Genomic DNA, 18,026 nt, shown 5'->3' with positions numbered 1-18,026 from the left:
TGGGCATCATTGCTAAGCTCGGCTCCAGGGGGTCCTGAAAGACAGTTAAACATTTTGTCCGCACAGCCTTTGTTCAGAGAGTATCAGTTAAAGTTAATCCAGCGTCCTCAGGCAGGTGATACACAAAGGCTAAACGTATGCATAGAAGCAGACTTAAAGTTTGGATAAAAAATAAGACTGCTGAGAAATTAGCATGTTTACCCTCTGGGTTAAGACAGTTGTGCTTTGCATTTCTCTTAATGTTGTCAAGGTAAGAGAGATGGGTTCATTGCTCAACCTTCATGTTTTTGTAGGGTGTAACTGTTGTCCTCAGAGTTAACACGAAACAAACGAAAGAAAAAAACATGCTGTGAACGAAGTTCTTACATTCTCAAGTGTTGAGCATGATAATGTAAGAACATCACCTAAATACTCTATAATTTATTCTCTGTTGAATTGTAAACAGTGTACAATATATAATTACAATAATATAATACTGCAACAAATGTGACAATTGAAGTGCCCCGTCCCCTTTCACTCCATTCAAAGAAAGAGAAAAATGATGCAAGGCTGCACTTAGATTGGAAGACTATTTTTGATTCTGATGCTGTGATCAGTCATACCATTTCGCGTGTTGTCAGCACAAGGTGTCTTTGTCTTTGACTCGCGTGAGTCCTTTCAGCAGAAAAACAGACCAAGTGAAATTGAATCCAGAAAGGGGGATTTTAAACGGAAAGATAAGGGGGCAGATATGCCTTAATCATCATTTGCTCTTGATTAGAAAATCAATGGCCTTTGATGCCAGAGTGCATGTCTGCCTTTGGTGTTAAGAGTGTGACAATGACAATGTAGACTGGAAAATTGGCCTTTAAAACAGCTGCTATCTCTTTGTTGTTTTTGGAGCCCTGTTCTTAAATGCAGTGAAAAGTCTCCTCTATCACATAATGTCTGCCTGTCAAAGAAATTACTTTTCCTCTCGCTTCTCTGTGAAACTTTGTTAAAAAAAAATCCTTTCGAAGCTTAGAAAGCGCGGGGAATTTCTTAGTTCACAGCGCTCACTTTCAGAGTAGTTGCTCGATTCATGTAACAGATGAGAAATAAACTTGTCACTCAACTCTCTCTGGCAGTTTAGAGATATGCTAAAGAAAGAAAATGTTTGATGCTTTGCCAGGTTTACCTGTCAAAATGTTTAAAGACATTGTACTGCAGGTTAAAATTCAGACTACTTCATGCAGCTAAAATGAATAAATAAATGCTCCATGAACAATTTTGGCTCTCTGTTGGTATAAAAAATACAATATGCAAACTTATACAATTCAACTTTTCCTGTTTAAAGTTGTCAGGCTTTACTTACCAAGGCTTTACTGACTGTGGAACAGTATTTTGTAAAATAACTGGCATACATATGTTTGTCCTTTATTGGCTGCAGAATAATCATGTATAGCATTGATATGCCATTGATGCTTTTTCCTAAACACAGGTGCTTCTTTCCCCTCTTATCCTCTCTTGTCTTTGCCTTTGTGGCGTGCTGTTATGCTTGCTGTGTCTTTACTAGCTCTGCATATCGATCCTGCTTTATTGCCACTGGCTCCCCTCACAGTAAGCCCACACGAATACGGATGAGGCCAAGTTGGCAGCGCATGGTTGGCTGATTAATATGCTCCATGTGAAGAAATGAAGAGAACTCACATTTGTGAGTCTCATATGAACACTGATCTCTGTGTGAGAGCATCCGTAACGGCCGACGAGTTGCATTCATGAAGAGAGGATGTCTTTGACGAAGAAACGACTCGTCAGCTGCTTATTTTTTGCCTCTACTCAGCTCAAAGTTTAAGTCTGAGCAAGGTAGTTTGACCCAGGTGTATATCCTAATTTTATGTTCCAACAGTCAATGTCGTATGCCTTTAATTTCAGGCACCTCTTAACCAGGACAGACTGGTGCAGTGTGATATCCCACTTTATCCTCCCTTGTCGTCAAGATACTTCCACTGGAGAAGGGACTAATTCCAAACCTGATTTTGACATTACAAAATGATTGACTTCTTTTATTTTTATTTTTTCAATGTTTATCTTTCAGTTCTGTTTTGTGTTTAAATGTTAAAAATTCAAAACTTTTCATTTACCAATTGTGGCAATAAATAAGAATAATGATACATTGACAGCCATGGTGAGATGTTTTTAAATGTAATTCACCTTAGTCCCTAAGCATATATGGATTATCTTGCAATTGTGAAAGCATGAAAGTAATACATATTATAGGTCATGATATTTACTCATTTCAACTGTATCATGCTTCTACAATGTGATGCGGGGCTGTGTTAATATGGTGTGCTGCAACCGTGTAATATGTGTATAAAGAGGAGATAAATACGTGTGGGTGGCGACTGTGTCTAGCTTTCTGTTTTTTTCCAGATTGCACCTCGTGGCCAATCCAAGCTGCACACTGTGCTCACAGCACCTTGTTGTGTTTCGCACTGGCACGGCTGTTGTGTGAAAGTAATGATTGCCGTAGAATATGGAAAACACTTGTTATGAAAATATGGAACTTGCAGTTCACAAATATTATGGTTTATATTCCTTGTCCTGTCACACCTTTTGGATGTGTTTTCGATTATATATTCCCTCCAAGTGCTCCCTCTCATCCCTTTTTCATTATATCCATATGTAGTTAGTAATGATCAATAAATAAATATGTAAAACTTTCTTTGATATACACTGTGACCCGCTACCAATACATTTTCTGGCACATATCCAACTATAAGCGGGAGAACAAGGTTACACCCTTTGACAAAGACTGTATCGGGCCGATCTTTAACAATCCTAGAGCAGAGGCCTCCTGCTGTGGAACTTGAAAGTATCGCAGTCTGTCCCCAGATTCTCCAGTTTAATATTGCAACCCATTACTTACTATATACCTCATGCTCCAGCCCCTCACCTGGATAATTATTTCTCCGGCATTGTGCTTTTTCAAAACATTGTTTAAGTTTTCCCAGCAGTTAACTCCAGCCTTTCTACCGTCCTGCATCCTTACTTGCAATTAAGCAGCTACTGCATTATGCATTACGTGTCTGGTATGGCTCCCTGGCACAAGTGTTTAATATGAGCACTTGTGTGACCAGAGATAAGACTGTTTGGACCATGACAAAGACCTTGTCTTGCTTTGCCATGATGCTTCTATTGCTCAGAGTGCCTGTTTGCTCTCAGGGCCAAAAACAATATGCTGTAAATTGCACTGTGGCTTCTCTGAGTTGATGCGCCGCCTGTGAACGTGATGTGATTGGGTATCGATTCACACCGCAACGTTAAAATTGCCTGCCTCATGGCCCCAGACACCAGTAGTGACAGCTTCAGTACAGGACAGCAGTGCCATTGTATGAGTTTGCTGAATCTAGAAAAGATTCCCTTCTTCCTGCCCTCTGATGCACAGAAATTTGGGGAAATGTATTCAGCGTTATCCCCTCCTCTCCCTCTGTATTCCACAGAAATCTAATCCACTTGCGTACCTGTAGTACCTTTATTTTACCTAGGTTTAATGACTATTTGCTTTGTAATTATTTTGTTTTTCCTGCTATTCAGTAGAAAGAGATAGCGACATGTCGGTGTTGATTCATGATCTATGATTTTGAATACTACTTAAAGATGAATAATGCTGAAGAATTTGTATGTTATTTGTTTTATGAATGCTATATAATTCCATACAAGTAACTCATACACATTCAATGTGTGAGTCAGTCATGCTCCATTCAGTTCGACAAGCTGCATTAAAGTAGTGCTCATACTGTATGTCATAGATAGTAAGTGAAGGCGCTTTTCAGAATAGTTGCCTAAAGGCAAATTTGTTGCTTTGCTGCCTGTTTGTATCCAGGAATTATTCATTGTATATATTGAGTTTGAGCAAGTTTTATGAGAAAAATCTAAAGGTGTTGAGTGGGAACGCTGAGTTAAGTAGCACTTAATATACCCTGTCAGCAGCCTCTATTAAGCCTAAATAATTGTATTAATTTCATTCATTGTTTTGCTTGCAAATATACCAGATACCATTTTGTTTCTGTATGCAGTTTGACAGTGGCAATACAGTTTAGAAATATTTTCTGTTAAAAGTAAGCACAGACAATTTAATTGAGGAAAATATGGTGCGCTTGAGACTTAAACAATAATTCGATGTCTCATACCTTCACTGCCATCATTTTTTATGAAGCGGATATTACAATTTTGATGTCATTTTTAATTCTTCAAGCACAATTACATTTTAGTCTGCTCACAGAGAAACCATAAAGGCTCTCTTGGCTTAAAACGTGTTATTGTTCAAAGCTGGAGCAGTTTTCAGTGCACACATAAAGAACAAAGCGTGATTTAGGGTTTAGGGGAGGGTTGCTGTTGCTGATATATGTGTGTTTGGCTTCATAGGTTAGAGGAATGATGAATGGATGAGGCCCACAGCCGCCATAATAGTACCCCCGTGTACCATGGCAGAGGGAAAAGAGAAAGGTTGTACTTGAGAGAATAAAAGTCAACCTCTTCAATCAGAACAACTGAAAAGAATTCTTGGCAATATATCCTTGTTTTGCTTTCAAGATAAGCTGCAAACTGGGGGATGGTGAGGGGGAAATCCGAAGGCAGAGCCTTTTGGGGGCTCAAGTGTAGGGGGAGGCACAAAGTCTTAAGAAATAACTACGGTAGACAAATCTGCCTAAATGACAACTCTGGTATGAACAATATAATATAATATAATTGCAAACGAATATTACCTCATTGTGAAACATTATTTTTGTGTTCAGACTTAATCACATGAAAAAATAAATTCTGAAATATTCCAACACAGCACCGTCTTCCTCAGTTAATAAGGACTGCCAGTTTTTATTTATAAAAAAAAAGGTTACTATGCCGGAAATGCTACACAAAAACCAACACCAATATTGGAAAGTTCATTGAAATGAAAGCTAAGATAGTTCTTGTGCCTGCACTTGAAGATTTGACATTGTCCTGTTGGGTCATTTCTTACAAGAACTGTGAATTCCGCCCAGCCCCGTGTGCCTGTTGTGAAGTCATTTGCTGATCCACTCAGTCTGTCATTAGCCCGTATGCCTGCTCTGCATGTTGGAGCATAATATTGACACAGGCAAATCACACCTCATAGCTCCTAGATGTAATTTGAATTTTAACATATTGTGTGTCTCAGAAATGAAAGCTCAATTGAACAGCGTATTCACACCTCAGCAGTGTGGCCATTGTGCACCCACATAGAGATTTGGTGAGGAGGCACTTAAATTGAGATAAGAGGAAAAGCAGCAAGAGAAGCTGAACAAGCTATTTTGATGCATATTGCACAGAAATATTGACCTGCTCCTTAGTCTGTGACTTCCGTCTAGCCTGAGTAATTGTCTGCCTGTGTTTCTATTCTTTAAACTAACTGTATTTTGGCAGGCCTCTTCAAATCAGGGCTGGAAATCTTGGCACAACAATGATGGAAGATACAAGACAATCCATGATGCATGGATCATTGTGAGGGCCAAAACAGATCAATATCTGTCCGTATCGCAAGAACATTCCATATATATACACTCTCTTTTCAGTAGCAACTTTTAGTTGGTAATATAGGGTTTACTTAAATTGGAGCTGGTGTCTTGTAACATTAAGGTAAAAAGTAATCAATCAGTTATCTTGTTTAAGGCTCATTGAGTATAAAAGTGTGATGCAACCAGGACAAGGTTTGGATGACCGTTGATCGGGCAGGTCAGGTGATGAACTTGTGCTTGTGGAAAAGTAGAAAATGCAATGTATGTCTCATTTGAACACTGCAATGCTGGATATGCAACTGTCCAAATCTGAAAAATATATTGGGTGTTCCAATTGTGCTTAAATAGTTAAAATGATGATGAGGACAAAAGTATAACATTGAAGACTGGCTGCCGTCCACATTGTTATTGTCTTATTTTGAGTGGGTCAATAAACTGCTTATTAGTTTCTACTGCAGGAGCTGCTGTTATCTCATATTAAACCTGAAATGGGGAAAACAAATTACTTGCAAATTCCAAAACACACTTTCAAACAGTCCGATGTCAGATGTGTATCTCCATTGATTTTTGACGATACCTCCTTCACTGTTAATGGGCCGACTGGCTTTGATTTAACTTCCTTTGCTTTCATCCTCAACATTAGCGGCACCATCAGCACTGAATAGAAATCATGTACTCGCACTGTGGGCCTCATGTTTTTCCTTTTTAATCATATATTGCCAACTGGACCTGTTTGGAATGCAGACAGTTTCAATTTGTAGATGGAAAATGTTGCAATTCTGCCTTTTGATGACTTGCATCTAATTTGGAATTAGCATACCCCAGTGAAGTGTACTGTAATTTGTCTTTGATGACTGGTTCGTCTGTAATAGATGAGGGATCACTGGGGCTCCCAACAGCCCTATATATTCCTCCCCTTTCTCCAGCGAGAGAGCCACACCATCTCCTTTGAAATGTGCTTTGACCATCAGAGCGGTGAGAGAGCTCTAATATTTTACTAACCTGAAATGAAAGGGATTAGGCCCAAAGACTCTCACCAAAAGGCTATCTCGATTTACAGTTGGTGCATTGTTTGTTCCTTTTTCTCATTCTTTGAAATCCTAAGAAGTGGATATAATCAAAAGACGTGTTCTAAAGCGTAAATCCGTGGGCTTTGAAGCATTTCAGATGTTTTGTCGGGAGACATCGGGTTCAAGGAGGATGTCTGCATTGAGAAACATCCATGACTCTTTCCAGTCATTCTCCTTCTATAACTTGTATCCTTACTTTTGCAAAGTCTGCAAATGTATGTGCTTTTTAGGTCCATCAACTGGATAGAAATGGCAGGTACTGAATGATTTGAGGAGAGTCAGAATGATAGAATGGATTCAATTTCACTGCCACATAGATTACTTTTACCATTTTGTGAGCATACGTGACAAAAGTACTTGGTAATTATTTGTGCAATTAGCTGTAATTATAGCACGAGCATTTATCATGGGTCTGCACCCGATTCCAGTGTGCTCTCTGCTGGGAAGAATAAAAAGAATTAATATAGATTGTTTTCTGAAGAAAGTGAGGCTTTTTTAGTTGGTGGCAATTAGCAGCGAGTACCTGTGAGAACCCCTCGTCTGCTTCAACCTGTTGTTTTCACCTCCACAATCATCAGACAATTAATGATGGGTGGAGAATATTGGCAGGACGTTGGCTTTGCGCAAGGCTCTGTCGGCATCCAGGCTGCTATTGTTGTTTTCTGGTGGAAGGTTTGCATGGCTTTTGTGACACATCGATTATGATGACATTACGTTACTTCGCCTACTTTGTCTTTGGTGGTGGAACTAATCACACACAGATGCAGACACCTTCCCAAGTGCCTTCCCATCCCTTGGGCTTCTTTTCATAATTCATTGTGCTACGCTAGTATCTGGAAATAGATTTGTGTGTTTGGAAAAGGCATTTAAACAATGCTTCAGACAAAGGCCTTCCTTTCCTCTTTGCTGATTTGCTTTGAGGCACTTGCAGTGTGCTGCGTGTCTATTGTCTGACATCTATTAGAGCTCATACTTGTTTTCATTTCAGTTGAAGCCAACATATTCTTTTCTACCATTTGTAATTTGATGTGCCTGCTATTACATTACATTCATGCTCTATTAAAGTGCTTCCGTTTTATTCATTGGTTTAAATCCAACAGAGAAAAGTCATCTACAATTTAAGGTCTTGTGGAACAATGTGTTTCTTTAAAGACTTGTTCCCTAGCACAACACAAAAAAATTACACTAAATAATAATAATCATGCCTGGAACCCAGCATGTGGCAGCTTTGGGTTCTGTACCTGTCGCTTTGTGCACTCCGGTTTCCTCCCACTGTCCAAGGGCACAGAGAGGCTCACTGATGACTCTTCATTGTTTGCTGGTGTGTGTGAGTTTGTTTTCTCTCTGATGTGCCTGACGATGGACTGGTGACCTGTCTAGGATACTGATAATGGAGCACAACACTTACCCCCCTTCCATAAATTACTTTGTGATGTTTTATTATCCTCAAGTCATGGCTTTGAACTAGATGTATTGCCAATGGTCTGACGGTCATGAGTGTTGCAATTGCAGGCTTTGAATGAATCATATAAAAACAATGAAATAAGCAGAGAAACCACACAGTGACTCCTCACATCTGGATATTGTAGTAAACCATAAAACGCTTCAAAGTTCTGAAAAGAATACTTTAAATTGTTTTTTATGCAAAAACAGTTTGAAATGAATAAATGTGATGCACTTTTGCATAACAAAATGTGCCAACTGTAATATATGAGCGCTCTCTGCTTTGCCTGCACAGCCATTTGTGTAGTTTTTCTTTATTTGGCAGAGAGTAATGCCTTAGATGTGTCTGCCGCGCTGGAGCCTCAAAGACTGTTTTCGCAGCTACTATCAAGTTCTTCCCTTTTTGGATGTGCGGAATTCTTACTCACCCTCTCTTAGTGCCAACTGTTTCTTTGTGTGTGTAAAAGCATCAAACAAAAAGCATGAGTGATATGCGAGTCGCCTCTCAGTGTCCTGTTTGTCTATGTAGCATTTTTAGAGGGTCTTAAATGAGCAAACACTTGATTTATCATTTCACGCTGATTTTTTCAATTTTTTCCATTGTTCTAACAGGCCAGAATACACATATCTGGGATTCCAGAAATTGCATCTGCTTAATGCAACAGAGCTTTCCTGGTTGGTGTGCCGCTTGGAAGCTGCGCTTACTACAGCATTGTGTCACATTAATATTTGAGTGCTACATATTGTCAAGTAGGACTTAAACAGCACTTACTGTAAAGTGTACTTACATCAACCCCTTGTTTATTTCTTCCAGAGACATCCATGCAGGCGCCATAGTGGTTTCCATGTTAATATTGAACTTGAGCTCTGACCCCTGACCTCCTGCATAAGCTTGGTAATCATTTCATTCTATTATTTGCTGCATTATGTTTAATTTGTTCCTTTTCTCATCCTGAAAAATATTTTTTCATGACCTCATAGAGCATTGTTTTTATGATGTTATGATTGTTCACATTTGGCTGTCTGCCTTTTTCTTTCATTTCTCTCTCCTGGCTTCACTTATTCATGCATCAATTATATATATTTTTTAATCTTCATTAATACCTTTCCATTACTTTATTATTTGGCAATGATTCCTTCCATGTCCTTATTACTTCTCAGTTACCAAGAACTGCTTTCCCTCTTTGAAACTTAACCACCAGATTTCATACGGTATGTGTCCATCAATGAAAACCGTTTTCCATTCCACTTTTTATATAAAGCCGCTCAAAAAAAAAAAATAATTAGAACAATGTGTGTATTGTAGATAAATTAATTTACCAAGGTGAGAAAATGGTGGTGGTAATATAGCTTATTTTTCAGTCATCTGCTCGATAGTGCCACATGAATTTATGGTTGTGAATTGATTATTTATCTTTATTAACACTTGATATGTTGGGCAATAACCTCCATTAGGTTTAGCTTCCTTGTTAAGGTGCCACATTCACGAATGTTTGACGCAGAATTCAAGCATAACACCTTTGCATCCTTGCTCTATCGATCACTCTTTAATTCTTTACTTTTTCCAGCGATTTCTGTTTGCCAATTGATGTGGATGAGAGATTTGCTATGCACCTTTTTTTAATAAGAGTCAACCTGCCTTGAGGGTGTGTTATTCTGAAGGGCGCAGGATGAAGGTGTAATACTGGACATTTTATGAATTGATGAAGTGCAAGGTAAGCTGGGGCACACAGGAAACATTGGCTTGTATGCGATCTGTTTACTACACATGTCACTTTACTCACAGTACGGCCTGTCTGTCAAGAGCATTGATTTTCAGTGGTGAGGCTTCTGTGCTTTTAAAACAAAAACATAAACTAGGCAGATAGTAGTTTGCCAAAAAATATATCAATCAAAGTGGAAAGTGGGCTTGCAAGCAGAAGCCTCCCAGTAAGCCAGAGGAGAGGAGTGGCAGGGCTGAGGCTAGACATTAGAAGAACTGGCAGCCAAAGGGAGAAGGGAGTCACAAGGTTGCAGCCCAGAGCAGTAGACTTGCTTGTCTCAGCAGAGTAAACATCACCCCTTGTCTGCACACAGTAATGACTAACAGAAGAGGACGTGCACAGAAACAGTATAACGGCCACTACCTTGTCCCACCAGACGCATGCCATTCCTATCATCTTTTGCAATCCTGATAACCAGCATAAAGCGAGGCACCCTGAGTCGTACTGTAAAAATGTGTTATTATGGGGAGTTGCTCTTCTGCCCTTATTTATTTAAGGCATTTAAAGCTCTGAGGGCAGTTTGGCTTATCACAGGACACAGAGAATAAGCTGGCTGTTTTGATAGTGAAGCCACTTTTTTATTTCTGTCGCGCATTACCTGCTAAATAATACAACAAACAGGCTGTTTTCACACTTATCAGCCTCCAATTTGGAGCAGCATAAGAAGCGGAAATTAAGAGTGACTGATGACGACTTGATATCTGACCTCTAGTTGTTCGACTGATTTTCCTTTAATTGGCTGTCGTCCTCCTTGACACCATCAAAGCACTGTGCTGGAGGTAAGACTGATGAAATGTTTTGATATTGTTATGAGATTCATCGTCTTCGTCTTTGATAGGGATATTTGAATCACAATCAGTGTCCTAATGGTAATGAAGAATTGGTTTCAATTCAGACAATGGTGTTTGTCGCGGACATTTACAAACCCATATTGTTGCTTTACAACTACCTGCATTGAATGTCTGTCATGTTTGAAACAAACCACCTTGACAAATGACTCTTAAAATGCCAGCAGTTGATTTGTGACTTGAAATGTGTGTTTATATCTTTATTTGCCTTCCATGCAACATATTTTCCTCTTCTTTTAAGTGGCGTGCTGCCTCCTCATTACATCAGCTCCATCTGCTGTCCTAATGTTTGGAAACTTTGGTTTCAACTTTATTGTGCCCAAAGGATGCTTGGCTGCTTTAAGAAAGTGTAGAATTTGATCAAGCTCAAGCATGATTCGTAAAACATAAAAAAATGCATAAAGCATATGACATCAATAAGGAGAGCATATGTTAAATCTGAAAACATTTAGGCAGAACAAACCACCATCTTGTAATAATGAGCAAAGAACCATACTTGAAACACAAGTTCACAGCTGTGAACGGTATCACAGACAGATGATTATATTTTAAGTCTTGAAGGAAGGCCTCTGCTCCGTGCTGCATAAGGTGCTTCCAATTAAGAGCTTCCTTTGCATTTCTGCTCATGGTGGAATACATAAGCAGGCAAGTTTTACTTGGGTTGCATTTTATTTATACAGCAGAAACATTTGTTATCCTGTGGTTAACAAAAGCAACATGGACACTTTTTTGATAGCAGAACAAAGTACGGATACATTTGTTTATGCAGGAAAAATTGACCAAACACAACTGGTTATTATTCATTTTAGCACTGTGCTTGTGTTTTGAATTCACACCATCTTGATAATCATCCATCCAACTTTATTACATAGGAAGCTGAGGTTAAGGTAGTCGGGTCACTCAAAAGCACAAGGTCATAAAGTTTAAAAACAAACATTGAGAGCCAAAATTATGCTGGAGTTGCAATTTACAAAAGACCCTCACTGGAGGTGTCATATTCATTGTCACATAAAAGATGTCACGTCATCACGATTGTTACAATAACAATGGCACACCTGATGACTTGTTTGTTCCAGTTCCAGATAACTTGATGAAAATGTCGATTATCATTATGATGACAAGTGCAATTTACACTACCTGAGTGCAGTACGAAATCATAAACCTCAGTTTATTCAATGCTTTCTTATTATGGCTACATCTTATATCATGCAGCTGCATTAAAATCAGTGACTCAAGAAGGGCATTCAAGGAGGCACTGAAATTTGCAGGGTCTTGAGAATCTGCCGCCACGTGTGACTCAGTAAAGACAAGTGTTTGCCATGCCCAGTGATGTGCGTGACAGAGCGGGCAGAAGATTATTGTTAGCATACTGAAAAAAAAGATCATGAATTCCAATGATTCCCCAAAGCGAAGGCAAAAGATTTACTGAGACTCTGCCTTTTCCTCTGCTATCTATGTATGTCACTACATAGCGCTGTCAGTGCCAGTGATTTTTGGAACAGAGAGTTGATGTTGCCCTTCTGATTCAGTTCCTGATAATAAGGACTCAATTCTATTTCGGTTGAAGCTACAATCTATTTTAGAGCAAGGAAATAGCAAACAGCCAATCCTGGTAAACCGTGTGACAAGATGAAGTAGAAAAAAACAGATGACGCTGAAAAAAAAAATCATCCTTTCGAGCCTGTTTAATGTGTGTTAAGACCAGGCTTGTGGAAGCTCTCAGCTGTGGTAATTTCTGCACATCAAAGGCGTTCCTCCTCCCTGAGCTGGCGTAGTCTTAAGAGGAGCTGATCATATTCAATCACATAGTCACATAAGGATCTTCCAGAGAATCCATGCACGTTTGTGAAAGCCCACAACAACAATGCTCGTCTGATACTTTTATTTTAGCTTTGATTAAATGACTTATCATTGACACAGTAGTTTCGATTGAATTGGGGAAAATAATCGACTTTCACCCTTTTTCCTGTACAGATTCCCAGACTCAGACTGCAGTGAATCTACAATGTCATTTTGTAACTTAAGAATTATATTTTTTATTGTTTTCCATTTGGGTCATCTTTTTAATCATAATTGCTTTCATGACTTATTGTCAAATGTTATTATTTGGATAAAGGAATCAAATTTCTCTCTTTGTCTGGCATTCTCAGTATTATAGCTAATTTATGAGATCGCTTTCAGACAAAATAATTCTATGTCTTGCTCTGTTATTATCTTGGCTTTGATATCACTCTGTGGCACCGTGGTGTTGTTTGACCTCGTGATTGTCGCGTTTGCTCACTGACCTTCCTGTGATACCATATGCCATCTATATTTGTCTGTTTGAGTTACTCGCTGCTTCTGCAAATGTTTTAAAGGTTGAGTGTTTTTTGTTGACTATACTGTAATTGTAAGTGTTGCGAGTGTTGTGCTTTAGTGCGGAAGATGTTGCATAGACTTGAAGCATTTCATGTCGCTGTGGAAGTCGATGAACGACTCTACCAAATGACTTTTTGCCACTTTCGCCACATCTTTCAAATGTGCTGTAACAGAAAAGACGGAGGGGCCGTCCTTGTCCCTCGGTGACCTGTTTGGCTAACTCTCCGGCTGTATTTCAGTGCCTGATTAGATGCCACTCAATTAAAAGCACATTTCTGCTGGGAGAGTGTCCTCCCCAGTTGCCATGGATGCCATCCGAAAGGTAGCAGAGCTGCCTAATGCGTGTCCCAGAGCACCATAATGAAATATCCATGCTGTTACTGCAAAAATACACAGACACCCCAAACTTTCACAGCCAATCAATGAAAGCGCCGTGGTCGACTTTTTTTATGTTGCAAAATTAAAAAGGATGTGCCTAGTAAGCCACAGAGGACTCGCCCGTTTTATAGTCAGCTCTGAGAAGCACCAGGATTAATAGACCTCTCCTAATATGCCTCGCATTGGTGGTCCCTGAACACCCTGATCAGGTAAGGCCCAGCGAAGCAAAGATCATTTATAAGGGGTTCATTATTTTACCCTCAGAATCCTCTGTCTGGCATTGATTTAATAAACACTGATGTATCTTCTTGTGGAAGAGAAGTGCCATTTTTCATTTCCCAGATTTGTTATCTTTGTTATCTCGGTTATCAGTCGAGCTCTGGCATTTCAGTGGTAATACTCTCCCAATCTCCACATGAAAACAGCGCGGTTCCTCTTTGGCACTTATTCCTTTTATTGTTGGCTGAACGATGCTTAAAACAAAATATTAGTCTTTTATCTTTTTGACTCTCAGCCTGCTCTTCCTGACAGTGCTTTGTAATTGAGCACTTTGTTTAGTGAAGTTCCGCCAAAGTGCTTTCATTATGCCACCTCAACAATGTGTGACATCAACAGTGAGGTACAATAATTAGTGATCTATCAATGTGTTGCGAAGATTAATGTGTTTGTTTTTTGCCATTTGATGGACCCGCTAAGTGTGTGAAATAGACAGTATGGCTTCAGTGGACACGCAGCTACAAGGAGAGTGAGAAGAAAAAGAACTGCCAATTATTAAGGTTAACTGTCAGTAAGGATGCACTTTGCTGTTTTGTAACTGAGCTTGTTGTTTGGTTTTTCTCTGAACTGTTAAAAGCAGCCAGATGTACGTGTGCGTCAGGCACATCAAATCAAGATGAAATGAAATGGAATGATCAATTTGCCCTGCATTAATCCCTCCTCTCCTGCTGCATCCCATTGATTTTCTTGTTCAGCTTCCCCGATAACAAGAATCATTTAAAGGTCATATTTTGATGTCTGCCAAAAAGAAAACACTCTTAATGCTTTGTGAGTGGCCTTTAAGGATTATGTTTGTCAGAAAGCAAAGTGTGAATCTTTGAAGTTCAGACTGATGTGACAGTGAATTGCTCTGGGTGAAACGGGGAAGCGCATAGCTTCATGTTTATTTTTTAATGTGAAAATATTTTTTCTTTTAATACAAATCCCGTAATGGTATACATTTAAATTTATCACAAGACTCCAGAGTTTGCTGCGGTGTTGTATTTGCCTGAAATAGAGGTCCTTCTGGACGCGCAAAAATACAGCTAATGAGAGTGTCAGGCGTGTGCTGAGTGCTGCCTGCACACAACATTCAGCCTTATTTTTAACTCACATGAAGGATCTTTTTTCTCTGCCTTTCTGCCTTGCCTCCGTCTTTCCGTTACATGTCACTGTAGCTGCATGATGGTACTATGCATCCCTTTGGATGACAATTGTAACTGTTCCAGCCAGCGTCCCCTCATCTCTACACCCAGCGCTGACCTTTCCTCGCTCCTGCTCCAGGATATAGAGCCATGCATCATGGGCCACTGCCCCGGGCACATGGAATTCACGGAGAGAAATGACCACAGGGTTAGTCAGATCAAACTGAAAGTAGTCATGTGTATTTCCAAAATTGTATCAGGTCAAACCTGATTCTTTTACTGTCATCATCATCTAAATATCTTCAAAAGCAACTCTTAAATGTTTTGATTTATTTTTAATTTCGGCAATATAACAATATGCAGAAGGAAAAAAATATTATGCTAATAATTTTTCTGGTGATCTAACTGCATTAAATTCAGATTAAGTGTTTTCAAGGACTGCCAGATCACGATTATTGCAAACAATAATATATGCCTGATTTGTATTATATTTATATTTCAGATATAATATGGACATACTGATAATCTCCAACTGTAAACTCAAAGTTGTACATCTGGGACTCAATTAGAATAACAGCATAGCTTTATCACTGTCATAGAAGTGTTCTTGAATATAAACCCTGGATTTTGTTTTAAGTATCATCCCAAATTGCAGATTTGCAGGCCATTGGCATTATTAATAATAATATGAATAATAATTTAGATGACTTGTTATAGTCCTGCTTTGTACATGCTTGGAAGAATTCAATTCATGAATGTCACATCACAGCTGGAAAAAGAAATACTTCCAAAGTATTTTTTCCTTTTAAGATTAAGGCATAAGGAACAAAATCCCTCCCGCTTTTTGTGTTTTGAGTCCCGTTAAGAGGAAGCTTTTTGTTTGTTTGTTTTCCGAACCGGTGCACCACATCGACAGTTGAGAGAACAGAGCGAGTTTGGGAGAAGAGGAGCAGAGAGCCCTTCCCCTCACTGTGCTCAGGTCAATATAAAACCTCATTACTGGGGTGTCATAGAAAATTTGTGCACTTTCTGCTCCATCTAGCAGCAATTTTGCTGGATAAGCACTGCACTCGTTTGGCCCGTTTTAAGCATTTTCACTAAAGAAAGGCTTGCAAACAGGAAGCCATCGCTTTCCCCACAGGGGCTATGGAAGACCAAGCCCCTGACAGATCGGGCTGCTCCCATGGAGGCAGTGTTTGTTTGAAATTTTGCATATGCTTTAGTACCACTCCGACCCCCCTCCCCAGTTGCTCAACTGAGGTTAGCAATGGATCTGAAAGCAGAGGACTGTGAGGTCCGGATATGAGAATGAAATGAGTTGCTGCTCTAAGCCTTGTTATTAAGCCTGTGGAGGAAGAGCACTTACTTGTGTGGTCAGTGTCACTTTTATCAGATCAAACCATACCCACAGCAAAATTGACTGGGGCGGCCACGCCTGGTATGATTCAGAACAGCTGAACATAGCTGGAGGTTGAGTTGCTTCCTGCTGGATTAAGCACTGCAATTAATCACTGTCTTTACCTGAAGTGCATTTCGAGGTTCATCCTCACACCAGCTCCTTCTGGCGCAAGATGAATGAAACACCAACATTGATCTTATGCTGTGCTGCTCAGATGGTGGAATTACGGTTTGGTTTTGCTGCTGCTCCCACCTGCAGTGTGACCTGTTTGCATGTGTGCGTTTGTGTGCATGTGCGTTCTGGACTCACTGTGTCATGCTGCTCCTCTCCTGCAGTGTGTCTGTAGGTGTTTTTCTTGTTAGCGCTGGATGACTAGTGATGATCTGACTGATCCTTCTTGAGTTTGCAAAACTGGTGTAAACACTCGCCAGTGGGGAGGTAACAACAGTGTTTCCCTAATAACTAATTTGATTTTGTTTTAGCTGCTCTGAATGAATGAATAAGAAGTGCTAGATTGTGTGAATGTTTTGTCTTGCTAGTCATGTGTCTCAGCTGTTTTTTCTATAGTGTCGCTCGTCTTTTATTTGCGCATCCAAGTAGAGATTTTTTTATCCTTTCAAGACAAAGTTTCTCAACTATGTCTCTCTCTAAGTCAGTGAAGCTTTGTTGCATTCTTACCACTGTGTGGTTGTGTGTTTTGATGTAAGCTGATTGTGAATATGAGATTCACTTGGTGTCACACCTCAGTTCTTTAACAGTTAGAAGCTAAATAAATCATCATCATGACGCATCTTAAACTTAACATTCGTGCTACAGCAGCTTAAATACAGAATACAGTTTCAAGTTGTTTTCACCGTTAGAATGTTCATTTAAAACAAAAGGCTGGCATCTGCTGCTCGCAACTTTCATACATATGCTCAGATTTTGAGGATGATGCTTGATCTTATAGCTGACAAAATTCAGCAGATTCATTTCACATCAGTCGATAAATAGTATTTAGAGTAAGAATGTATTTACTTCAACATCAAATGTCGTGAGATATTCAGTGCATTGTTTATACTGAGAAAGTTCTAAATCTTCCCTGGTACTACGCGTTGGTTCAATGTCAGTGATCGGGTGTCTTTTTAACTTTTTAAAGTAGCCTTCAAAGTAGTGAATGTCTGTTTTCAAAAAACACCTCTTTTTCTTTGCTGGCTGAACTTTTATTGGCTCTCGAATAGATTTTTATCAATACAATACTCAAGTTTATTGTGTCCAAAACTCTGCCAACTGTGCTGTCCAACTCTATTTGTCACTGTTCAGTGTCTCACTTGCACGATAACGCACACTTACAAACTGTGAGCCTTGTTAAAGGGATTACCAGTGTTAATTGTGTGCAGTGTCACTCCCTGTGGGGCGTAATATTAAAACAAGTTAACCAGTGAATAATAAAAACATAATGCAGTGTCTAAGGCTTGGACAGCTTTACTTACGCACTCTTATGGAAACTTTAAGACGGCCTGCTCTGGGATTGAAACCCTGGGGTTTACTGAGCCACAATGCCACCGCCGTCAGAGCATGCCTGCTGGCTGTCTGTCTGCAGCCGCTATCGTGCACGTGGCCTTCACAGTTAATCATCTCGCCGACTCACTCTTGCCTGATTGTATTGGCGGCTCGAGGGATCTGCCATAATTGGATCCTTGTAAGAGGGATGGAGGGGCTAAACAACCAGATTGCTGTTTGTTTATACCTTTTCATATATTCCTAACGTGCCATGATTTCTCAAGCAGTTTGGGGCCCGTTGAGCTGCCACTCTAATTAGTAATTCATTCTAAACATATGCCTGAACTGTGGCCTGGTTTTTCTGTTTGTCATTAATTCTTCTTTAATTAC

The 18,026-nt window shown here is 39.6% G+C and overlaps 1 protein-coding gene across 15 annotated transcripts in view; it reads left to right on the top strand.

Moving 5' to 3' along the window:
- The window catches only part of camta1a (calmodulin binding transcription activator 1a), a 268,368-nt gene that overhangs the window by 28,824 nt on the left and 221,518 nt on the right, over positions 1 to 18,026 (top strand). The window contains exon 1 of one of the 15 annotated variants that reach the window (XM_053849463.1): positions 8,827 to 8,903. The exons of the other annotated variants lie outside the window; for them this stretch is intronic. The gene's annotated coding sequence lies outside the window, so the exon portion shown is untranslated. Of the gene's footprint in view, positions 1 to 8,826; positions 8,904 to 18,026 lie in introns of those variants that run through there. 15 annotated transcript variants of the gene reach the window in all.

This window comes from Synchiropus splendidus, chromosome 18 (genome assembly GCF_027744825.2).
Source record: "Synchiropus splendidus isolate RoL2022-P1 chromosome 18, RoL_Sspl_1.0, whole genome shotgun sequence".
Taxonomy (NCBI): domain Eukaryota; kingdom Metazoa; phylum Chordata; class Actinopteri; order Syngnathiformes; family Callionymidae; genus Synchiropus; species Synchiropus splendidus.
This window is presented reverse-complemented; position numbering and strand designations above follow the sequence as displayed.